General features: G+C 37.1%; 1 protein-coding gene across 4 annotated transcripts in view; it reads left to right on the top strand.

Annotated features, from left to right (window-relative positions):
* Window positions 1-25,901, top strand: part of FOXP2 (forkhead box P2) — a 421,646-nt gene that overhangs the window by 51,476 nt on the left and 344,269 nt on the right. For all 4 annotated transcript variants that reach the window (XM_054178909.1, XM_054178908.1, XM_054178907.1 and 1 more), the window contains exon 2: window positions 11,562-11,706. The gene's annotated coding sequence lies outside the window, so the exon portion shown is untranslated. The remainder of the gene's footprint in view (window positions 1-11,561; window positions 11,707-25,901) is intronic.

Raw genomic sequence — 25,901 nt, 5'->3', positions numbered from 1 at the left:
GGTCCTGAGTCTCCTGTTCTTTATGGTCTCTTGAAAGAGGGAGGAATCCTGACAGTCATGGTGGTGTCCTAAAATTTAGCTTGATGAATGTACTTGTTACTGCTTTTGTAAGACAGGCTTTAAGACACGACATCTGATCCCACAATGTATAGTTTGTTTAAACATCAGCAACATAAAAAGCAGTGGGTGACAGAGGGATGAGCACTCAGCTCCCACAGTGAGTGTGTTGGGGAGAGTGCTTCTGGGTTTCAGGTTTCAGGTTGAGTCCACACTAGTCCTTAAATGACAACAAGGTATGTAAGGCTTATTTCCAATTTCCCCCCCCCATCTCTGTCAGTCTTCAACATCGCCTTGGCAGTTTTGTATGGAGACCAGCTTCCATCGTTCTGCCAGGCAGAAGAAAGGTGATTTCCTATCTCAGCCTCTGACTTTCCCTGTGGTGACTGGATAGCACAGGCATCCCCATGCCACCAAGGCAGCCCTGCCTGCCCGGGCCAGGGTGCCTGCCAGAGCAGAGGGCAGCAGATAACAAGCAAGCAATTAAATGGCTTAGTAAAAGAAGACACAGAGTTAATGCTGTATACTGCTCATCTTTGATTTTCATAAACTCATACATAGGATCCAGTGAATTGAGAAGTAGGATGAAGGTTATCACAATTTTGAGGCAAACACTTAAATGGCTAATCTGTTTCTAAATGGTTCTGTTTTTAATCTCAAGCCTCTTTACACGGATGAGCTGCCACCTTTTCTTTTTTTTTTCTTCCCCTAACTTGACTTTGTTTTATGGGGGAAATATTTCTGATCAGATTGCTTAAGCTCTGAGTTGTCATGTAAATACATTCTGTCAAGTCTATAATACACATTTTAAAATTTGTCTAAATATTTATGCTCTTGAGGGAATCACTGTAGCGCTCAACAGCCGCTTACAACATAGGAAGTAAATAAATTGTATTTCTCTTTTTTCAAGTCTTCATTGTTATTTTGTATTTACAGAACTGCAACTAAAATATCACTTGAATTTTAGAAGATTCTGCAAGATAGCTTTAATATTTACTTGAGAGAAAAATACTTCATGTCTTTCAGCACTGCCTGCAAATATATGCATGCATATCTATACTTAAAATAAAATACTTGTCTTTCTTCTAAAAACTAAAGAACAAACCACAAAGTGAATTGATTTACATGTGCCACCACATTTTAAATTATCATTGGAAATGTTGGTGAAGCACATTTTCTGTTATTTTAAAATTTCTTCTTTTATGTACTCCATGGATTGTTGTTGTTTTATTTTAGTAATTTTCCTGCTAAAGATTTTTGGTGTTCTGAATATTTTAATATTTTTTAAAATAAATTAAAAAGTTGGGTGAAATTTAGTGGAGCAGAAATTGGTGAGGTTGAGTCATTTTGAGGTAATGAGATGTATTTTTCCACACAAGTATGAAAAGGTAAATGATTAAGCCTGAAATTCAGCATGTAGTTAGTTTGTGATCAATAAGAGTTAGAATAGCTGTGATTTGATACCAGACACAAGTTTGCTGTAATGTTCAACACCTCAAAATATGTTGCCCATTAAAAAAAAATAAGATCTTGCAGACTGAACTGGTGGAAGTATGTTTTGGATACTAGGCTATTCAGATCATAATAAATTGTATCATCCTTTCTTTTTTACCTTGTACAATAATAAGTGTGTCCAGAGAAAGTAAAACTGTGATTTTAACGTCTTTTGACAAGCACATTAGACTGTAGAAAGAGCATCCAAGTTGGGGCTCGGGGCATATGGTGCTACCTTCTGCTAGCATAGCTCCAGAACAAGTCACTGTGTTCACCAAAGGGTCATATTCAGACTCTCAGCTTCCTTCCTCTGGTCCAGGGGAAAAAAACACAGTTCCTTTTCATGTGGAAAAATTAGAACCTAAACTGCTAACCCCGCTTCCATGCGATGCCTTCATTGTATAGAAAACAGAGATGCTCTGAAATGTTTTGATGTCAGTTATGTCAAGGCATTCAAGAAAGGTCTCAGAGAAGTTAAGCTAAACAAAATTATGTTGGTTAATAATCCACAAGCTAACCAGTGCTTTAAGCACTATACATCCTCAAATTAGGCTGACAAATGTTTACAGCCTTTTTTTTTTTTTTAATTCTGAAAAGAGATACACTGCTCTTTTAAAAGAACAGATGTTTATAACGTGAAATTGTTGAAATATTTCGAAGTATTATTTAAATGCTTGTTTTGAGAATAAGTAGTGACTCTACAGACTTGTTTTTGCATCTTCCTAGATTGTCTTACTTTATTTAGATTTAAAGACTGGTATTTGTAATAGGTAATCCAAGTGTTATATATCTTGGGAATTCAGCATATGGATGGGGATATGGAAGGCATTAGTTATATGAGATTTTTTGACCAGCTTTTAATTCAGATTGTCATTTTTAACACACGGTGGTGCAGATGGTAAAGTTTTGACTGTCCGTGAGAGCCCCAATACCTTAGGGACAGCTGTTGCTGATAAATCTTTTTTACATGCTTTAGGTCAAGAGTAGTCAAACCTGTTACAGCACCTGCTTCTACATATGCAAATCTGCTGTTTTGTCATTTCATTAAACAAGGAAAGGTAGTGGTCTCTTGTGGCCATAAGTAAGCCTGGAACATAGCCTGTACGAAATGAAATCTAGCAAAAAGACAACTGTGGTTTCTGCAGTATAGCCATGGGATGCTGCTTCTGTTTGGGGGCTTTGTTTCTGGAAGACTGCCTGTAATTTGGAAGGAGGGTAGAAAGACAAGTATATGTTTGAGGGCAAGAAGAAAATGGAAGGTGTTTGCTGTCACTGACTGTAGGGTAGTTCTGAAGTTTGACATGCCCAGAAGCTAACGGGTGCCATGTGGGGCTCCCCTACACTGCATACCTCCGTTTTCATCATCTGGTAAGCCTGCAGCATGATTTCCGGGCACTGGAGCATACAACATGTCTACTTCGGTTTGGAGCTGATTGATCCACGGTACGGAACATGCTTGTGGGATCTTCCCTTGCTATAGAAGAACATAAATGATTGAAATGCTTTCTTAAGAAAGAAAAGTATCATTTGTTTATGTACTTTAGTGCCTAGCAAAAAAAAATCCTATCAAATGGCAACATGCTGTGAGAGCTGATGATTTGTTGCACAAGGTTATGCATGGGTTGTGGAAACTTTTAAGCTGTTTATATTTGTTTAATCTATCAGATATATAGGAAGTTTAAATCATGAGGAGGAATCTACTTCATTTATTGCGCTTTGCAAGTAGGGCTGTGGCACGTAACAGAAATGGCACTTAAAGATTAGTTTTTTTAAGCAAGCTGACAGAAAATTTTATCCTGTACTGCCATAGATTGCTGTGGGGGAGAAAGGGAAATAGTGAAATTGATGAAAAAATGTTGTGTGCTGTCGTTTTAGATTATGTTGTTTTGCCATGAAGTTGTTGCCAATTTTTTAAAAGATACTGTAAAATTCCGCTCTTGTGGAAAGTACATAGTAGTGCTTTCGACTGTGTTAATTATTTGATTTCAAGGCTAGTTTGTTAACAGAATTTTAATCAAGCCACCAGCAAAAATGCCTTTTTAAACATTTTGTGGGCAAAAAATACTATCACCCTGCCCTTTCGACCTTGTCAGCTGAGTTTTCTAATTCTGACACCAGACATTATTTTTGCAAAGGTTGTAAGTTTAACTCTTCAAGGAACCAGATATCATTTTTATTGGGATATTAATTCTGGTAGGTGCTAATCTCATCAAGATTTGCAGACATTTTTCTTCATAGGCCATTCTGATTTGTAGCTCTTTCTTTTCACAGCAGTATTAAATACCAAACCTCCTCTGATATGGAAGTTCATTAGAGATATGTCTTTGATGGCAGCCCTTTCAGGGCTTCAGTTTCAAATACCTTGATGTAAAGCTTAAGAAGCCATTGTGTTGTAAGCCCTCCTTGATGTGTCTTATTTAGATCTGCATAGTAAATCAAGGAAAGTAAATAACAAGGCAGCAGATGGAAGCATGGAGATAAGGCCAGTGAACAATTGTATTTGTATTTTGTTATGATGTTGACAGGAGCTAAAATTCACTAATCTAGTTCAACTGATCTGCATTTCAAAGAAATCTCATTTAGCAGCAACTTGAAGGTTTGGAGGATAAAGTTCTTTTATTGCAGCTTTTATTGCATTCTTTGCTAATTTATCTGGTCAAGATTTAGCCTTGCTTACTTAAAGCAGCAAGCATGTTACAAGGAGTCTTAAATACTACGAAAGCATTAATGTCTAGACTATGAACTGGAGGTAATTACATATCCAGCAGTGAATAGGCTATGTTTAGGAAATACTGTCTCCAACTGGAATTGCAAAAGAAATGAAGATAAGGTATTTTCTCTTGTTTTCTCTAAGTGTTTTTAATATGTGTGGTTGTTTTTTTTTTATTGTGGGGAAATTGAATACATAAGCAAACCTGAAATTATTAAAACACAATTTCTTGAACTGTGAATGCAGTTGTTACATACTTTATTACTCTTTTTAGAAACTGATAGCTCAAATTAAGTTTTAATTTAATGATTACCCTCCTGTATCTGTTAAGACTATGAAGAGGTGGACAATAGCTTAGTAGAATGCTGGACCACAGCTAGTTTTATGTGCATTCTAAATGATGTGGACAATGTGTATGTAAAGTTATGTACTTTGTACTTGCTAAAGTACAACCATGTTGTATAGAAAAAATGTGATAAATATGTTGGACAAATCAAGTATGATTAAAATGAAAGGTGATAAAAAATGGAATTTGGGGTCCTCTTTCAGAATTAAAAAAAATTATTTAATCTTAAAGCCAAACTCCACCTTTTAACTTGGGTTTTCACTTTATAATACAAATACTAACAATGGGCTGTTTAGAGAATCAGTCACAAGTGTGTGCATAACTATGTACAGATATAACAGTAATACAGCAAAGCATGCCATACTTGCACTCTAATAATGGGGCTCAGTTCTCTTAATACATGTAAATCAAAACCAGCAGCTGCTGCCCTTTAATGCTATAGTTCTTGCTGCCCTTCTGCAGCCTGTCCTTGTTGAGCCTACACCTGTGCACCAAGGACTGCATTTCTGTCTCATTTCTAGTGTGGGTCTTTACACTTCTTTGTAGTACATCTTAGGCTAGAGAGGAGTGGAGGGGAAGGCAGCTGATGATGATAGCACTTGGTAGGCTGCAGTGATATCAGATAGCCTTTGGCTGCTGGAGTCTGCAAGCTAATCACATCATGGGGTGGTAAATATTTCTTTAGTAGTGGTACTGGCTTAAGCATCTTTTGGTTCCTTCTCCTCATTCCTGTATCTCTGAAGATGATCACACAGTGATTTTGCAAAGTGGACTGCATAGGGTTGAAACCAGCTTTTATTTGAAACCATGCTCTTAATCTAGACAGATTGTCCAGCAGCACAGTTGACCATGTAGCTCCATGCACAGTTGCCTTGGCACAGCTCAGTGGCCAGTGCTGGGAAGGGAGGGCTGGTGCTGCAGCAGTCTACATCCCTGCACAGGGTAAGCTTCCTCAGCAGTGCAAACCAAGTCACATCACAATAGTGTGGTCCAGCCTTTACCCAGCCCATATGCCCCCATTCCTCTCTTGCCCTGGCAGGGTTGTCCCCATTTTGGTCAAAAGTTGGTCACGTGTTTTGCAGGACTCTTTTCAAGTAATTGAACTCCCTGGTTTGTCTCACCTTGAAACTGCATCACGTTCAAGCTAGCAAAAGGAAGGAATGGGAGTTTGCAGCTGAAGCTGTGGACAAAGGTGAAAGAAGTTGAGGCTGCTTCAGCCCCAGTTTTTTAAATCATTGTGTGGCTGCATCCTCTCTGGAAATTTTGCCTTTAGCCTGCAGACCACTGTGTGCTCTGCATGTGTGAAATGAAGTAAACAATACAAATAGCAATTATTCAAATGGTGACTTGCAGTGCTTTATAAAATAATATATACCAGTGTGGTGACAACAAATCAAACTCTTCTCGAGCACTCTACAGTGTATATGAAAGCTTAATTACATCCCAATCTGCCAAAGTTCAGAAGGAAAATTTTGGAGTTGAGGATGTCCAAAGGATATCATCCTGCTTACAGCACCCAGGAGCAAACAGGTAGATCCACAAGAACAAGTCACCTCAGACACAGTGATGTTTATGTTTTTAGATTTATGTGTTTAGATTTTTCTTCTTTTATATGACTGTTTAAATCATCCCCTCAGATAAAACATATGCTCCTACTGTCTGACCTACCACAGTCTCCAGAGTATTATCTGTTTTTCAGACCTCATGCCCTTGTACCTTTGGCTTCAGAATCACTTACCCTTGCTCCATCCTGTCTAAGCCCTTCCTCTGTCCTGGCATTGCCTAAGGTGACAAGGAGCCATCCTGGCTGTCACTGAATGCTCGCCTCTTGTTCTGTCCCTGCTGGCTCCATCTATGTGCTGTGTTCCTCACAGGGCTGCAGAAAGGGAAGCATTTTCAAGTAGAAGGGAGAATAGGAGACAAAATAAAGATAAAAAGGAGAAACAGAGAAAAGAAATGCTGAATTGAGTTTTATGGAATATCCCCTCTACAGAAACCTTTATCACACTCCCCAGTCTAGGGCTGCTGCAGAACTCTAACAGTACTGTGTGCTAATGCATGATGTTCTCTCAGGTAATGGGGATCAAAACCATCTAGAAATGAGGTGGATTGAAAAATAGAACTTGAATTCCTGCTATGGTCAGTGCTGATGTTGATTGCAGAGCCCTGGCTGACTGAATAATATGTGATGCTGCATGTCTGGAATCACACTGAACTGCTCAGCATTCATCTCTTCAGTTCCCTCTGTGTCTCCCTGTGTTGAATGGCAGCCTAAGACTGGAAAGACAAGGGCAGATAGAGCTGGAAGGAATACTGGAGAAAAGAGGTGGTGTTCTTCCCACTGGGGATTGATCGAGAAAAATATTCACAGACATATTTGCCACAAGAAGTACTGTGCAAGTTTATCACTATGTGTTGAACCTCACTAAGCTTGGATGTTGGTTTAACAACAGTTTACCAACTGTTCCATCTGATTGTTTCAAATCCAACATTATATCTTTGTTGACAGATTGCCTGATAGAGCTGGTTAGCCTGAGTCTTCTATCGTCTACCTCATATGTAGCATTTACTTTGGGATGGTAGATATTTAGCTGTGCAAGAAACTATTCAGACACAGGTCTTAACTTTGTTTTCATGCCAGTCTATCCTCTTAGAACTCAGTTTAAGGTTGTATTTCTGGTCAATGTATTTTATATATATACTAAATAAATCTGCAAGACTAACTCTTAGAGAAATTAATTGAAGTTTGGTGTACAAATGATGAGAGGTCTAGATTTTAAAATACTACAAGTTCTGGAAGGTGTTTTCAGATTCTGCAGGGGGGTTTTCTGAAGGTGTAGGGAAGGTTATTGATTGTCCTAATGTCATGATGGCTTTAGTGGCTCTAGTAGTTGAAAGACCATTTTGCGTGTAGATAGATATTTTTGTCTTTTTTTATTGCATGATAGAAGGGAAGTAGTGCTAACTGATGTTTTCTAAATATTGGGGGTTTTATCGTAACATAATAAACTTTCTTAAATTACAGACAAACCAAACAGCTTCATCCAGTTTGCAGTATAACACCTTTACTTTTCTAATTATTTACATCAGGATTGATCTCTTGTTTACTCATTGTTTCGAGATTAGGACAGTGATACCAGATGCCAGCTAGAAGGGACTTTTGCACAGATCTATATTTGTGTCTTTTGTAACTGTATCTTAATGCATTTTTTTTTTTAACAGAGGTTTCAGCATTTACTAGCAAAGCACTGATTCTTTTTCTGAGTTTATGTTTTTGTGAGATAAGATTTTTGGGTAAAGGCTTTTAGGTAAACATGATGCCAAAGACACATGATTGTAATACTACATTTGCATAAGAGAGTAAATATTATTAAGTCTTAAACTCCAACCCAGTCCTTGATTGTTTATGTGGTATGATTTCAGGCCAAATCCTACACTACTCTTTTGCTATAGGTATTGAAAGTAAATTTAATGGGATGCTTATGTACAAAACTGGAATGTTATAGCCTATTTAGTCAAGGACTCAAGCTGCTGGATTTTTTGTAAATAAAATGCATAATCCTAAAACAATAGAGAAACTTGCTTGTATAATCCTCAAATACTTTTTCCTCTAACACGTTTTTCTGTAATGTACTCTAAACACAGCCATCATGAGATAAAGTATTTAACCAATGCTCATTTGGGATGGCTTTGTAATGCAGCTGTGGCTTTATGATTTGCTGAAAATGTCCCATAGCAGTAACACTAATAAGATCTCACATTACTGTGTACAGTTTTTACTTTGTGCCTTCAGTAGCTTAGGAAATGGCGTGAGCTTGCGCACAAACATATCTTTTAATACCTCAAATTAATATGTGTGTACTCTGTTTGTGTGTTTAATCTTGCTGGTTGTTAGTATCACCATGCTATTTTGGAAATGAAAAACGTAAACTAGGAAACTCTTCATGTAAAAATTTCTTCATACATCTTTGATATAAGTGGATTTCCACCAGAGCATAATTGAATTAGGGAATATATGGAATAAATTTTTAAAGCAGGCATGAATGCTTGTTTAACCTTCAGATGAGATTATATTACAAGTGGTTGAAAAGAAAGCATTCGTAGTTTACACAATATTTTTGGGAACTTGATTCTCAGCACTCGCAACAGAGGTAATTACATATCAATTTTCTCCCCTTTATGTGCACTTGTGTGAGAGCCAGGTTCATATTCATGGGAAGATTTTGTAAACTTAATTGTAACTGAAAGCCATGTATGGGAGGAGTGAGAACTGTGGCTCTTCTTAGGCAACCACTAGATAGCCATCTTCTAATAACTGCTGGCATGTTGTTCTTTCTCAGTATAAAAGTGGCAACAATGATAATTCTTAATTGTTGTTAATACTACTACCAAATTGTTTTTAATGGGTTTATGCTGTAATAATATTTTACCTGCTCTCAAATACCTGGAGTGCAGTTCTCTAAATTTTGTGAGATGCTTACCTTTGCTCATATATCAATTCTAAGACATTTGGTTCTTGTTTGCTATAGCTTGCTCTTATTTATAGTTAATATCATGGTGACATGCAAGATATCAAATGGAGCTTGTATTCCTTTTGAGCTGGATGGGTTATTTTCCTACCCTCAAGATTTTACATTCTAAACAGAGAAATTGGGCAAATGGTAGAAGAGAGAGGTAGCCTAAAATGTTGCTATGGGCCAGCAGTACATGTCTTTGATCATTAGCATGCTGTACAGTGAATTTTCTTTCATCCTCAGTGTAGCCATTTGAGCTGCAGAAGCAAACAGAGCAGCGAACACCATAGCAGCTACTTCTTTTGCCAGAGTATAGAAGTGATGAGGGGAACTAGACAGAAGAGTAAACATACTTTGATCCAATATATCAAGCTGACCAGAAAAAGTATCAGTACAAATTCCTCACTGTAGGGTCTAAAAAGAATGTTAATAAATTGGTCTGTGTGTAGATGTAGTGGAAACTTTCTGATTTTGGAGCGAAATGCTAGGGTATTCATGCATTTTGCAGAAGTAAGTTTGGTTGTATACTGATGTCTGAACCAAGTTATTTTTGTCTAATACAGGCTGCTGATTTGTATAATGTGCCCATGCATAAGTCTTCATACAGGGATACTCAGTTCACAGACAGAGTGATTTGTATCTAGCACGACAGCAGAAAGGACTGCTTATATTCCTTTGGTACACCTGGTAGGTATAGATAGAATTAATTAACTTAGTTTTTGCTCAAAAGTGACATGCCAACCCATGACAGCAAAAAGTGTTTGTTCCTGATGACAGTCATTCACTTTCTGCTGGTTCAGAAGGCTTCCCTGAAGGAATTTTAATTGATCTGCACTTACCCAAAATAAATCAGAAACACTGCTGTATCCTAGAGATTAAAGCAAAAGGGAAAATATTGGAATACAGAATATGTGATTTTTAAGGTTTGCTTTGAGATGAAACCTGGGACATGGAGATGCTGACCTGCATTTATGTAAGTGTTGAACTGAGTGAGAACATATGGATGAAGTTACAGACTCAAACACAGGAGACTGTCAAACAATTTAAGAAGCAGAACCTTGCTTTGTAGCTGTCTGCTCTGACAGCTTTGGGACTGTGGACTGGGGAGACGAAGGCTACTGCTGCTTTGCAGTAAAACTTTGCTACCTCGTTTTTAATCTTTTTTTTTTTTTCTCCTTTCTGTTGTGATGCTATTTTGTAGAAGTCAATCAGATTTATTCAGTGTGTAGCAAAGTACAGAGAACCATGGGACTTCACCTTGCAATTCAAAAGTACCTAGCCTGTGCTCAGGTGCAAGTAAGACTCGACTCCCTGTGCACATAATTTTTTCTGTAGTGAATATAACAGTGTAAAATGGATCTAAGAATATGAATTAGTGCTAGCATAAATCAGTATACAAGGAGATAGGACTGATCATCCTGGTTCAGACGAATGGTTCACTTATGCCGCCATCTGTCTCTTGGAAAGGGTGTATTTCAAGAGTATCTCCCTCTGCCTCTTGACTCATGAAAACTCCTCGCATCAACAACATCCTTGGGAAGATGACTATAGTTCTGTCACTCATTTTGTGCAGAAGAAACAAGAGCTTTGTTAGGCAGCTCCTAAGTTCAAGGGATAGAGATCAGATGGTATCTGTGCAGCCTCCCCATCTTTTTCAGGCTTTTGTAGTCTTCCGTCATGCCCTCACTCTTTTCCTGTCTGGATAGTTAGAGTCTACTGAATTGTTCCTCATATGGAAACCATTCTAGGCCCCTGATCATGTCTATTTTCTTCTCTGAACCTTTGCAGTTAGTTGTGTTCTGTGCTGGACACCAAATTGGAGCATACTTTTCAAGATGATGATTAATGCACTGGCAAATTACGTGTTAGCGTTGTTCTTTATTCTTTTCCTAGTTTTTAACATTTAGTTTATGATTTTGACCTTGGTGAAGTGGTGAGTTTTATGTTTTCATGGAGCCATCCATAAACCCCAAGTCTCACTTTCTGAGCTGCAAGATGTGGTGGAATAGAGAGCTGTTTGTTGAACAGAAGATCAAAATTTGAATGTTTGTCAGTAATGGAAAATCTAATCAATTTCCAGTATACCTGTGTTCAGCAAATTGTGATTGCCTGCTTGAGCCCTGCCAAAATATTCACAATTTCTTGATGATGCAAAATAAATAATAGAAAATCATCATACAATTTATGCAGTTATGCTTTATAAAGTACATAGTCCTGTTATTATGAGTCTCAGGAGTGGAATGGGTGACAACTTAAGGAGTAGTGACTACTTTACAAAGTAAGAAATGGGCACAATGTGTGGAATTTCTTTGAAGCTATCCGTTATATGTGTGTAATAATGGCCTTCAGGTGTGTTTAGAAGTGGTGGTTGTAGTACCTTGCTACAAACACAGTAATGGATGCTTGCTCTTACTATATTCCTTTCTCTTCTTACCCTTAGATAGTTTCAAGTGAAAGTTAAGGACCATTTGTCCTTATCTGCCATATTGGTGACACACACTTCTGGAAGGAAGACCAGTTTGAGCAAAAAGGCAGACCATCCCTTCCAACAGCACAGCAAGGTGACTAAGTGACTCTGAAGAAATGTAAGTGATTTATAACTGAACTATGGCTGTGGCTGTTTCTACTGTGGATTTATATGCTCTGTGGGAGGAATACAGTACCATGTCATTGAAATGTATTGCTTATTGCTGTAAAATGTGATTTAGAAAGAAATTTGTGGAGCATACAGAAACTACATACTCTTCCTATGTTTGTGTGGTGGTAAGCTATACTACAATTTTTTTTTTTCCAAATGGCAATTGCTCTTGGAAGTTAAGTGATGTAAGAGTCACAAACCTGTTTTTCCACCATTTTCTACTCATCTAGATCTGACTTAGAAATTAAGCATCTAAATCTCAATTAATCATCACAGATTCTGCTTACCCTCAGGAGAGAAGCAGGAGATATCTCCAGAGGCCCGTCCAACTCATCCTAAAATTAGTGCCTAAGGAATTCAGTATCATTCTTTGAGTAGCTTGCTTCTCTCCACTGACCACTTAGCTTTAGCCTAAGTGTTCAGTGAACACTTCAAGTTGGCATGTCTGCATAAGAAGCACTGCCAGTTTCTTTTATCTTCCTTTTATTGTTGTTTTCCCTCAGCATTTGTAGCTGCTCATAAATTTGGAGAATGGATCTGGCTGAAAATAACTGGTTATTTGTATGGTTTTATTTTCAACTGGGTTTATCCCAACCTTCTCTCACATGGCTGTCCAAGGGCTGTGACTGGTACAAAAGGTGATGGGGATGGGAATTAGCAGCCAAAAGCATGGGGGAGTACATAATAGCTTCTTTTGGCAGCTGTGCTAGTTTCTGCAGCTTAAATTGCATGGTGAACGGTAATCTCGGACCTTGAAGATATTTTTAGTGCTCTGCCATTTCTAAGGCTGGAAAAACTTGAGTGAGGCACCCTTACTTATTATCTAATGGGAAATCACTGTTTTGTTGTGCACTTCACGCTGTGGTTTTTCAGGGTCTTTTATATTCTTTGTAACTTAAAATTCAGATCTCCAAAAGCAGGAAATGGTCATAACTGGCTAGCAATAAGATGGTGTCTGAATTTTAGTGTAGACATGATACTGTATAATTCCCACATACATACATACATACATAATTTCAGAATCTTAAAAATGCTAGGCATATTTTGTATGGCACCAAGCATGATGCATGGGCTGGGTGATACCATATGATTAGCAGTTGGGCTAATTTAAGCACAAGATCCTTGCCTCTCCTGAACGGTTGAATACTGAATCACATAAAATTCTCACATTAAATACCTAATGGAAGAGTGTTAAGAAGACAGATCCAGTCTTTTCTCATTGGTGCCCAATGACAGGATGATAGACTGCAGGTACAAATTGAATATGGAAAATTCCATTTAAACAAATTAAGAAACTTGTGGATGATCGAACACTGAAGCAGACTGTCCAGTGAGGCTGTAAAGTTTCCACCCATGGAGCTACTCAAAAACCCAATAGGATACAGTGAGAAGCAGCCTGCTGCATCTGACCCTGCTTGAGCAGGGCTTTCGACTTGATTTTCTGAGGTCCATTCCAACCTCAACTGTTCTCTGATTTTGGGAATATTTATAGGTAAGCATCTGCCATCTTATTTTGTGATTTTAAAATTTTATTTAGTTTTTCCTATTTTCATGTACTTAGCTATTCAGTTTAGGGTTTTACTTAAGTTTTGGCTAAAGATGAGAGATGGCAGAAGTTGCAGGCTTTCTGAAATGTGTTAAGTTATATTTAAATACTTGTGAATATAACTATGAAAATCACATTGAAGTCTGTGAAAATATTTTTTAGCTATGAATTACCTCCATAATTCACATGATGTGGATAGTCACATGATAGAGATTTTAGATGTTTAAAATTAGTATCTTTTTCATTTGATACATGGAAATAAAGATACATTTTTTAGTATCATTTTGTGTTTGAGGAAAAAAAAAAAAGAAAGAAGGCAAAACTAGGGACAAATTCTTGGAGGCTCTGTTGTCAGATATTTGCAAATGGCCATTCTAGGACAGTCCACAATTCAAGTGGATGCCAATGTAAACATTTAAAAACTGGGCAAATGTAGAATGAGACTTCACAATTTAGCCCTCCATCTTCTATGAATGTGTGATCCAGGGGCTTTCTTGTGTTTTGAAATACTTACAAAAAAAGGAACTCTCCAAATGTCAGTTTTCTTGAATTTCAACTTTCTTAGTTTGGCAGATATTTTCTGTCCACAGTTGTGCTATAGGTTGAATGTTTTTGCAAAAGCTTCCATGAGATGGGTGTATCATTTATGAAAATGGAAAACAAAATGTTCTAAAAAAAGACTCTAGGAACTCGCTTGCTTTTGAGCAAAAACTTGAAATTTGGAAACAAATCTTGATTGGTTTATAAGATGTGCTTTTTGCCATGCCTCTGAACGTCTGTTCTTATTGCACTGAATTATAAGCTTTTGAAAATAGCTGCTTACTCATAATCAGAAGCGGCGTATTACTTTGTCAGCATATTCTGGATATATTCTCTCTATATTCTTAAGCCCCTAGAAATTATTGAGTCTGTCCTGCCTTGGAGATCAAACTTGGTGCAACATTTCACATGTACAGATCCTATGTTATTTTCACAGAAGGATCTTGGGGTTTTTGTTGTGGTTTTTGTTTGTTTGTTTGTTTGTTTTTTAAACTTATTTTTCTGGGACAGTATATTTTGAAGTTTATACTTGTTGAGAATTCTGTTTTTCTGCATCATACACTTAGTTTTCCCAAGTACTCTTTGAGACTGGTGTCAAGAATGTTATCCATCAAATCAAAAAATAATCCAAGATGCTGTAAATCTGAGCTGGTCACTGTAGACTTCTTCAGTCAGTGATGAGAGAGGGAGGCTTCCACAGGAGGATTCCCAGATTCCCATAGCATCTTTTTATGTCTGTTTTAAGGTGTGGTGATTCATCCTTTGAAGGTGCCTGTTTCTTATCACTGACAATAAAAGAAGCCTAAGGTGATCAGCACAAATATAGACATCTAAATTTTCTATTAATGTTAAGGCAGATAAATTCCATCTCATATGACATAATATGAAACTTAAGACACAGAGATATTACCACTGACATTGAAAAATACTTCCTGTTTTCATGTTTGTAAACAAAATTGTTTTGAAAATTATTTCTTTGTGGTTATGGTGATTCAAATGAATCCTATTAAAAGGACATATTCCATATTGCTTAGCCATTGTGTGCAACCATTAAAACATTCTGTCAAATGCCATTTTACTATTAACTATGAGGTAGCGATAGATGTTGGCTTTTTTCTTTCTATATTTTGTCTCTAGGTTGTGAAATGCAGATGTTTTGATTACATTGTTACTTAATTTCTAGTAAGACAGTAAAAGGCATGTGTCATGAGATTATAGCATTTTTGCTTTAGTATAGCTTGTATTCAAAGACTGAGTGAAAAAACCCGGTGCTAACAGAAGAGATGAAAATGTGCTTTTAGCTAATTTTTAAAAGCAAATTAACTAGGTGAGTTTTCCAATTTGAAAAAGTTTGCTCTACTGTCAACCAATATTGATGATGTGTTCTATAAAACAAAATTATGATTAAATATTATTTTCCACTTGTATTGAAGTGTGGTGGTTTGTTGTTTTTTTTCAGTAATTTAAACTGCTATCTGTATTTGAGTAATGGCAGATACATTGCCTAACATTGGTTGATAACATACCACCTTCCTCAGTTTTAGGGCTGTGTCTAGGGAGTGCTTTTAATAATGGGAAATTCCACACGGAATCAATCGCATTCCATGTAGGTAGTGAATCAAGTTCCCATCGTGCTGTTGATCTGACTCAGAATTTAAAAGCAACCTGTAATTTCAATTAGGCAGAAAGGGAAAGATGTTTTTTTGATTGTTGCAGGCATTCTTAGAAAACACAAATATGTATTGATAGTTTTGCTAAAACTACCTCTACACTATGCATCTTGTCTCAAGTCACAAAGCAGTAAGAGAGGTAGGAAAACCTTTTGCCAGCATGTTTTTATTTCCTCATATTGTATAAGCTCTCATCTCCAGTGGGTTTTGGATCATCAAATTCCTGAATTACTTTATTGAGAGCATCAATTAATTGGATGTTATGCACATTCTGGCTGTTGGTTTTCTTTGTTTACTATTTTGTGAGTCCTATAAGTTTGATTTGAGGTATCCTTCCTTTGCTATGAGGGAGTGAAAGGTGAGCGATAGACTGAATAAGGATGCCACCTAAGCAGATTACCTTCCACTGAAATGGCAGTTTTACAGATTCTGGTGTCCTGCATGAAGCTGCAGTTCACTGGCATTGAGCTGTTCAGGAATTGGAAATGATATGAAACATGCATTTGTAATGGAACACAATATTCTTCATATAAGATCAGTAAATGTTTTTATAGGATTACTGTCTGTTAGTAAACAGCTGCAGTGTTATGCTTCAGAGGTAGAAGCATTTGAATGGTAATGAAGGGATTCTTGTATACAGCTAACAAAGCATGGTGAGATCCTTTGGGGCATAAGTCATGACATATGTAGTAATAGTAACAATACACTGGATTTCATCTGAGGATTTCAAAGCACTTTGTAGAAAACATTAATGAATTCAGTGTCACCCTAATGCCCTGTGGAGTACTGCTAAGACTACTGAAATCATTAGGTGGGCTGAATGCAGAAACGCCGTATCAGGTTTGCTGTGTGTTGGTTACCTTGCCTTTGCTGTACGTAGGTAAATTGGGAAGCTTTGGACATGTATATATCCTGATCAATATTTTGGACACAGAGATGTTAAGGAACAGGAAAATGGATTGGCTTGTTACAGGCAAACTAAATCCAGCATAAGCATCCCAATCCAAAATCATTCAAAATTGTCTGGCTGCTTGCTGTGGCAACTGGTTTGGGCTGCTGGATCTCTTTGGATTCTGCCATTTAGTTATGTGTTTTCCCTGAACTGTGTAGGGATTGTGCCCAGAGCTCAGCTGTGCTCTGTGATGAAGATGCTGTTTTTGACTGCTTCATATGAAAAGAATTAACTGCAGATACCTGGAATGAATATTGTCATCACTTGATATTATACAGTTTGGAACACTGAAGATATTCCTGAAGATAACACTGTGCAAACACAGTGCAGATGGAACCTGGCCATTTAGAGTAACAATTTCATGAGTTCTGATATGCTGACATATGTGTATGTCAGAAAACCCGAATATTTATATGTGTTAAAACCACCGGTATGAAATACATTAAACATAAACAGCTTTTCCAGGGCAAGACAGTAGTTGCACAAACACTGTAGTTGTAAAGTATAAGAGCAGAAACCATCTGTTGTGTAGTGTTTTTTGATGAAAACATGCAGGATGGAAAAAAAAGCTAATTAAACAGCTATCCCATGATTCAGGCTTTTTAAATAATCTTATTTAGAAAATGGGTTTGGAGAGACAACTGTAAAAGACACTTTGGGTTTGTCTCATTAGCACTACTGCCTGTTTAAGGCCTTCTTTTTTATGTCATTGCTAAGGACCATTCACTTACCTCTTCTCCCTTTTGTTGAAGGAGATATCAATAGTATCTTAAAAGTATTGTTTAATGTTTTTGCTGGTTTAGGGCTCATATTTAGTGGTAGTGAAATACAAAATTGCTTCTCTTCTTTGTCAGCAGCAACAAATGAAAACATGCAGGTTCTCAACTGACACAATTTGGGCTAAAATCATATTTTAAAATAGAAACCAAGTGCGGGTTATGCTAATAGAACCTCATTTGTAATTTAAACTGCAGCTGTTAACATTCAATAATGGAGCCATACATCAAGGAGTTTTCTGCAAAAACAGAAAAATACTAATTCTTCATCCTCAGATCTGCAAATCCAGACTGATGGGATTTCAGCCCTTCATCTTTTAGTGACAGGCAGCATCATCAGTGGAATAAAACTAAAATGTGATCCCCTTTCTCTCCACCTCCTTCCCCTAATTTTACACTGACAGAGAAAGAATCACAGTTTTAGCTGGTGTCTTTGCTCAGGGGAAAAAATGGTCTGTTGTCAGGTCTTTCAGGGAGAAAGAGCTCTTCAGGGGAGCAGCTAAATGGTATTTTGATTCTCAGGGTGCGTCTTATACCTGTATTTTTGCAAGATGTGATAAATGATTTCTGAGACAGTTGCTGAGAGCAGAATCAAGGTCATCAACCTTCCCCCAAGAGGTCGTTATCTCTAAGTTCTTGTTTCTGATGAAAATGTTTAACATGGGGGAGATGGGCTCCAGATGAGCTATCTGAAACTACGCAGTCGCATGTGAGCAATCCCCAGCTGCATGTTAGTAAAAGGTGTACTTCTGCCTTTTCAACTGCAAAAATCAGTGTCTGATCAAATTTTTCTAGAGGAATTCTAATTGATTTTGCAATAATTTAGTGAATGCATGTTGAAGTTTATCATTCTAAATCCCATAACATGCATACATTACTGTAAAGTCCTCTAAAATTCATGATGAAATAGAAGCCTTTGGGTATTTTGGAGTTGAGACCTCCTGTGTCTTTGGAGAAATTTGGTTTGAAGCCCTACAGCTAAATTTCAAAGCTCTTCATTGTCTGCAAATGAGTTGCTTCTATACTAGATGTGGCTTATGAATTTGAGTCCCTGCACATGGCTGGAAATTCTCAGTTGTCTGAAAAGATAAAAGATATAAATCTTCCATAGCAAAAGATATCTTTACAGACTGCTATACCAAACAAAATTAATGTGTTCTTACAAGAGAAAATGGTTATCATCTTAGTATTAATAGGCTTTGGTATCATCTCTGTTAGTATTTTAGTTCAAATTAGGACTGCACTTTAGAAGTATGAAGATAAACCAACCTGCCTTTGAACCTTCCTAATACTGAAGCTAAACAAAGACAAGTAAGTCCTCCAAAAATTGACCAAAAGTCTGCAGTAGTACAAAGTAAGTGTCTTAAAGTACAGAACATTTGGGTGTAAAATGCTTGGCTCCAGCTGTTCTGCTGTATAAGGACATTCTTGTTGGGCTCTGCTGTTTCCTAATGTATGTGTTTTCTTAGTTAAATAAGATCATGGGGATCCTTGTCACAAAGTCTGTAAACTCTGCCCTCCCCCATCCTTATCTGTGAGTAATGCAGTATTTCTACTTTTTGCTAAGATGTTAGTTTAGTCTGTAACTATAAAGGTCTGCTCTGGAATTAAAAGTGTTTTCAAATAGCCACATGTACTTATATGTCCAATGGGCTGGTTTCATTTCATTTGTTTAAAATGTTACTGAATCAGGAATAGTTTCTATTTCCATTAAAACTGTCATTTAAAGGGTAGTGTCTTTAAGTTTTATTCTTGCCTTCTCTATTCACATTTCTAAGGTAAGCTTTAAAATGGTGTCTTAAAGAGGAGAACTAGATGATCTGTGGAGGGTTGCCCTTTTCAACTCTCTTTACTATGATTGTATGGTAAATGAAATAGCTGCAAAGTTATTGCTTGTTTATCAATAGTTTGGGGAAAAAATGGAAGGTAATACTGAAAGTTACAAATTGAGTATCTTTTCATCATATTCTTACAGTGCCTTTGGTATTGTAAGAAATTGTTTGTGTGTGTGTATGTATATATACACATGTGTGTGCACACACAAGTATTATATATACTATTGCTGGATTTAGTATGTCATATAGTAGGGCATTGCTCATAGCAAGCAGTATTGATGATATAGCTTGTTGGACAGGCCGTGTGTTGCAGTATTTACTAACCTTCTCAGTGCTTGTGAGATGAAGAATTTAGTCTGCTTTTTAAAGCAGAGTCTCACTGCTTTGTGTCCAGGTTTCTAGTCTTGTGAACATTTCTGGTGTTTTCCTTAGTGTTTGTAAAGGAGATTGCTGTATGCTGGTATCTGTAGTTCTTCATTGGACACTTAACCATGATTTATGAGCTCTTAGTTATCAAAGCCTTTGCTTTTGGGCCATCAGCCAGTATTTTGTTTCCATGACACTACATGTAGCACTGAGTTAATGGCTTACCCTTTTTGTGTGCTCTTCAAACTGAGTCACAGATAGTTGCTTTGGTAGCATGTTGTGAAAAAGTAAGATGATACTTCTGAATTGCCAATGATAAAAATCCAAATGCCAAGTTTAGGAATTACTCAAAAGCCAACATTTGTGTCCAGTGTAGCTTGCTGTTCAACAATTTAAAATTCTACACTTTTGCATTACTTTTTAAGTAGTCATACTGACTGAAGCAGCCAAAAATTTTGTACTTTTTTATGCTCATAGGTGAAACTCTGCATCACGGGATCTAAAGAAATACATTGTTTGTAAATATATATGAAAATCAAGGAAAAGGAGAAAAAGACCTAGTTGGTAGCACTTTAGGGAAAACAATTTAGGCTACTTGAATGACAGGAAGATATTAGTTATGAAATGTCCATTAACTCTCAGTGGTATTACACCAGCCATTATAGAGTGAGAGAATCAAATATTTCATTGGGAAGATAGTAAAGAAAATGAAAAAAATTGCCAAAGTGGTATTTATAGTGTTTTGCATAATTCTGTAATTACTCACCAGGCTCACCATAAACACACTCTTTAAAACTCTTAAGCCATTGCCATACAGATGTGGAAGCACTCTCAAACATTCAGATTTTCACCATATTGAAACAGTAATTTTTTAAAGCATTTTATGAATTGATGGATATAGTGCTTTACTGACATGGGTTATGAGTCATGTGGAAACACTGTCTAAAAATTGCAAATGCATGTATTCAGCAACTACTTCTTGCAAAAGTCTAGCAAATGTGAGCTTTTAAGTTTGCTCTGAAGATGGACAGCTTGCCTTTATTTACTTCCTAATGATAAGCAACCTGTCATGTTAATTTCAAAATAAACAACCCCACAACTATTTGTAATTTTTCTCAGTTGCTTGAAAAGACTTCTGGCACTAAAGTTTCACTTAGTATTTAAACCCACAATTGGAATAAAAATGAGATATGCTTTATAGTGGAACACAGACAACACTAAAAAAGCCTAAACCAGGAAATCCTGGAAGAAGGACCTTTGTTTCTCAAGCTTTTGTGCATAAAATCGCTTTACTCTGAAAGAGTTTTCCACTCCAGCCCTAACTGAAAGGCTTCTGGAGGAAGGAAACAGAGCAATTTAAGTTCAAAACACAGTTATTAAGAAGATAAATATGACTGGAAAATGAATAGGGAGGAGACATCATCATGAAGAATTAAAGTCCTGAAGTAGTGTGTGTACATGAGCTGAATGCTTCTTAGATGTGGTTGGTATGTTGTCTTTATTCTTAATACTTACTGCTAGGTTCTCACCTAGAGATCACATATGTTGCTGTTGTTGAAGATGTAAGTTTTGTAATTTCCTGATTCTTACCATAAGTTGATGGAGAAATATTATGAATTTGGCTTGATTCATTGTCAGGTGTTGCTTAAAGGTATGAAAAAGGTGATATGAAGGCTTTGGTGGCTGTCTTTTGTTTCTGTTACTTCTCGTTCTGTGAAGTTTTATGCTGGCCAGGTTTAGCACCAAGGGAATCTTTTCTTATATTTGGTGTTGTCTTCCCCACTGTGGCAGGGTGCTGTAGATCCTTTGCATGGATATGTCTTCCATTAGATGAAAGTATTGTGTCAAGGGAAGCATGTGAATAGTATTTAAATATCTACCTGATTTGTGGACAAAACCAGGCAGAATTGTGCCTGAAGAAACAAAAATATTTCTGAAAAATAAACCCTGAACATTGGTTTAAAGGTTGTGTCCTTTGGAAGGATTTGAAGCAGTTTAGGTGCTTATGTTGCTCTAGGGACTTTGAGTACTGTAAGGTTTTAAGGAAGGCTAAGTATTCCAGGAAGTTTAAGAGCTTATGGCATCGTAAATATTTAAGATGATTTAAAAGGTTATGTCCTCTTTAGTATTTGAGTTGGATTAAGTGCTTATATTGCCTTAAGGACTTTTTCTTTCTTTCTTTCTTTCTTTTTTTTTTTTTTTTTTTTACCCTAAAAGGAACCTAGGAAAATACATGCTAGAACTCCTATAGATGCAATGTTTGGGCTGCATTTGAGAGGTGCAAAATTCTAGGTTTCAATAGCAGCATTAACCTGACCACACTACATGTGCATCAAAGATGGGCAGGACAATGGAAGGTGGCTAGAAAACAGCTGGTGTGAAATCCAGAAGCAGTAGTTCTTAATATCTTGACAGCCAATGTGTTGAGAAATGCTTTTTTTCTTCTTCTGCTTGTTCTGTATGATTTAGTAAAGAATATCAGGATAGAATCAGATTGTGGAAATGCAAGGAAGCAATTTCATCTTAGAAGGTAAAGAGCATCTTTAATTCAATATGCAAGAAAATAGGAAGCCATTTAGTTTCATTTTGTATTTCTGCTGATATTGTACCTCAGTGATAATAACAAATACTATATATATAGGTCTCAGTAGCTTCTTTTTTTTCTTCAAAATTTAATAAATTTAATTCAATTTTAACCTTGTCTTCTGAGATGCTTTGCCAGAATTCTTCATTAAGGTATATTTATGTAGCATTTTTTGAAGTTTCTATGCTTCTGTAATTGTAGGTATATTCCTAAATAGATGCTAGTCTGTTAGTCCAAGCCCACATTTCTCTCGTGGGCCTCTAATACATCATCAATGTTGCTTGGTTAATGTAGCACCGCTGTGGTAGCTGTATCTGCTCTTGCAGGTTGCTCTTATATAGCACTCATGACAGCAATCAGGGCCATGTCCAGTGGTCACAAGGGGAAGATGCTAAATTATGGTTCAATGGGGAAGACATTACATTATCTCTGTGAAGGTCCTTTGTCCAGGATACAGTGTTTTGGCAGGGAGAATGTTAGCAGAATGTCCCTCTTCTGTGGTGGCATCATTGCCAAAATGTCTATGCTGCATGAAGTGCATGAGTTGACATGCTGCTTGATAGGAGCTCCTCGCTGATCATGCTGCCCAGACAAAAAAAGTAGTTTTCCACTTGAGGAGGAGAGCAGCATCTACAGGAATCGGAGCCGAGTGTGAGGGTAACCTGAAGCCTTTGTGACTGGGCAGGCAACATACAGGCTGTATTCACCTGTGTAGGTGGTATGAGTGAGGAGTCTTCCACATGGTCACATGCAGAAAGGTCACTGATAATATCCCAGCAATCTAAAATACGCTGTCATTTATGCCATTAGTATTCTAATATTGATGGTATTGCTGGCTCCTTCTGTCCCAGGAGTTATGACAAAGTATCACCAACAGTTAGTAGTATAGTGCATTCAGAGGGTGGGATGGTTAGAACACAAGTACCTGAGATCTTCCAGGCTATGTCTGTTCGGTATCAGTTAATTGAGAGTAAAGAAAAATCTGATGGAGAAGACAGTTAACAAAGTACAACATACATCAGAACATGTCTTAAGTGCAGTGATTGAACTATTGTTTTATGTACTGATTCCATACAATCAAATTATTGTGTTTTGGACTGGGTGTGGTATAATTGTGAGTTCAGCTGCTTCAGAACTGACTCATGGTTCATAATAACTCTTCCAAATTATTAAAATATATTTTTATGTATATTCATTTTTAATTAAATGTAATTTCCTATTGCATTTGATATACCAAATGCAGGAATGACCAAAGGTTTCTTGTCTTTCTCTCTGTCAAACTTAGCATCATCTGAGAATTTCAAACAGGTTCTATATGAATGACCTTTTCAACATCCAGGTTGTGAAAGAAAACATTCAACACACCAGACCAGGATGGCCCCCTGTTGAGTCTCATTCACAACACCTTTCTTTTATTACTAGCCTCTATATCAAAATTTTTAACACATTTTCTATGCAACTTAAGGTATTTTAATTTAGACTTTGTTTCCTCAGCTTCTTTTTGTGAGTCATCCACTTCTTTTTATATGTCATCTACTGCTTCTTTCCCATTCACAAACTATTTTTCTATTGAGAGACAAATTTAATTGGCTTACCAGATTTTGCTCATGACAAAACTATATTGGCAGGTATTTACTTCTTAAAAAAAAAATAAAATAAAAAATCATGTTGGTCTTGTTTTTTCCAAGAATATCCCAGGAACTGAAACTAATTGGACAAGTCTGTCATTCCTTACCTCCTCTTTTTTAAAACTTTTTTTTTTAAGACAAGCACTAGATTTTTCCCTTCTCATTGTTCTGGAACTTCATTCATTCTCTGAAAGTCTGAAAAATCACTAATGGCTGTGAGAGAATTTCAATTAATTCTTTCTCAGTCCTTTGTGCTGCAGCTCTCTGTTCATCCTACTGAGGAAATGCAGCTGTTTGTTGGAATAAGGGCTAAAAACTTTAGTCACTGGGTTGATTTGAGTTAAAAATAAATTCCAACAATAAATATTATTTTTAACTCTTAGAGTTTCGCTTCTTTGGTTTTAAGTAGCAATAAATGGCAACTCAGAAAAAAATTTCATTCAGTCTGGCATTGAAGACATTGGATTTTGGCATTCTTCAACTGGCTTCACAGCATAGGTGAACATTGTATTCTTACCTATCCTAAGTATGAAATTGGTTAGACTGAGCTGATTGAGCAGTATCTAACTTATTAAAGTGTCTCTTCATATGTTTTCTATGTTATACTCTTAATTTTTTATCTTTTTTTTTGTCAAAAGTTTTAGCTATCAGATTGTACTTATCTTTTATATCAAAGCCTAAGCAAAATGTATTTGTCTCTGATTGTTTGGCAAATAGCCTGATCAACTCTTTCTTGAATTTTCCTTTTACTATTAAGGAATGTAAAAAATGCTTTCTTCCTGTTAATATTTAAGTTATATTTCAATTTATTTTTTTTCCCATCTAAATTTGTTTCTGCATTGTCATGTTATTCTCTCTTGCATACTGATGTCTATGGATCTGCACTCTTCTTAAGTTGAAGGTTCTTGAAGAATTTGTGATTTAACCTTTTTCAATATTGACTTAGTTTGCTCTTGTGCCTTAAATGTTATTCCTTTATGGAACTACCAGATCTCTTGAACTCTTTCTTCTTCCCTTCAAGTTACTTGGCTAATTTAGCCAAGTCCTCTTCTGTAATCACACAGATTCGTAGAATGGTTTGGGTTGGAAGGTATCTTAAAGATCATCTCATTCCAATTCCCTCGCCATGGGCAGGGATACTTGCCACTAGACCTCCCTGGGCAACCTGTTCCAGTGTCTCAACACCCTCAATATAAAGCATTTCTTTCTAATATCTAGTCTAAATCTACATTCTTCAAGCTTCAATCCACTCCCTTTCTTGCTATCACTTGAAAGATGTTCCTTCCTGGCTTTCTTGTAGACCTCCTTCAGGTACTGGAAGGCTTCTATAAGGTCTCCTCAGAGCCTTCTCTCCTCCAGGCTGAACAGCCCCGACACTTGTAGCCTGTCCCTGAGGGAGGTTCTCTAGCCCTCTGATCATCTTTGTGGCCCTCCTCTGGACCTGCTCCAGCAGTTTGATGTCTTTCTTACGCTTTGGGTACCAGAACTGGATGTAGTACTCCAGGTAGGGTGTCACAAGAGCAGAGCAGAGGGAGAGAATCTCATCCCTTGTCCTGCTGGTCACACTTCTTTTGGTACAGCCCAGGACACAGTTTGCCTTCTGGGCTGCAAGTACACATTGATGGCTCATGTTGAGTATATCATCAACTGACAATTCCAAGTCTGTCTTCTCAAGACCGCTCTTGAGCCACTACTCTCCCAGCATGTATTTGTGCTTGGAATTGCCCTGAACCAGGTGTTGGACCTTGCATTTGGACTCGTTGAACTTCATGAGGTTTGCTTGGGCTCACCTCTCAAGCCTGTCCACTCTGGATATGCCCTTCCCTCCAATGAGTCAACCAGACCACACAGTTTAGTGTCATCCACAAACTTGCTCCCACTGACAAAGATATTAAACACCAGCCCCTGAGGGATGCCACTTATCACTGATCTCCTTTTGGACTTTATTATTCTTCCTTCTCCTTTCCTTCATTAGAAATGGGAGTTCTGTTATGTTATGGTTTCTTTTAACCAAACTGCCCTCAATTTTCACATCCAGTGACATGAAGGCTGAGGTAGAATCTAAAACATTTTTTTCCTTTGAATGTTTTCCTCAGATTCTGTACTGAAAAAATAGTTGCCAACACATTGCTAGATAGTCTGTGTCCTGCTTTCTTCTTTCCAAAAAGATGAAGAGAGAGTTAAGTTCAGCTAATACTTGCTTGCACATTGCTTGTTCACAAAAAAAACCCTCTCATTTGTATGG

This window comes from Dryobates pubescens, chromosome Z, assembly GCF_014839835.1.
Source record: "Dryobates pubescens isolate bDryPub1 chromosome Z, bDryPub1.pri, whole genome shotgun sequence".
NCBI lineage: Eukaryota > Metazoa > Chordata > Aves > Piciformes > Picidae > Dryobates > Dryobates pubescens.
This window is presented reverse-complemented; position numbering and strand designations above follow the sequence as displayed.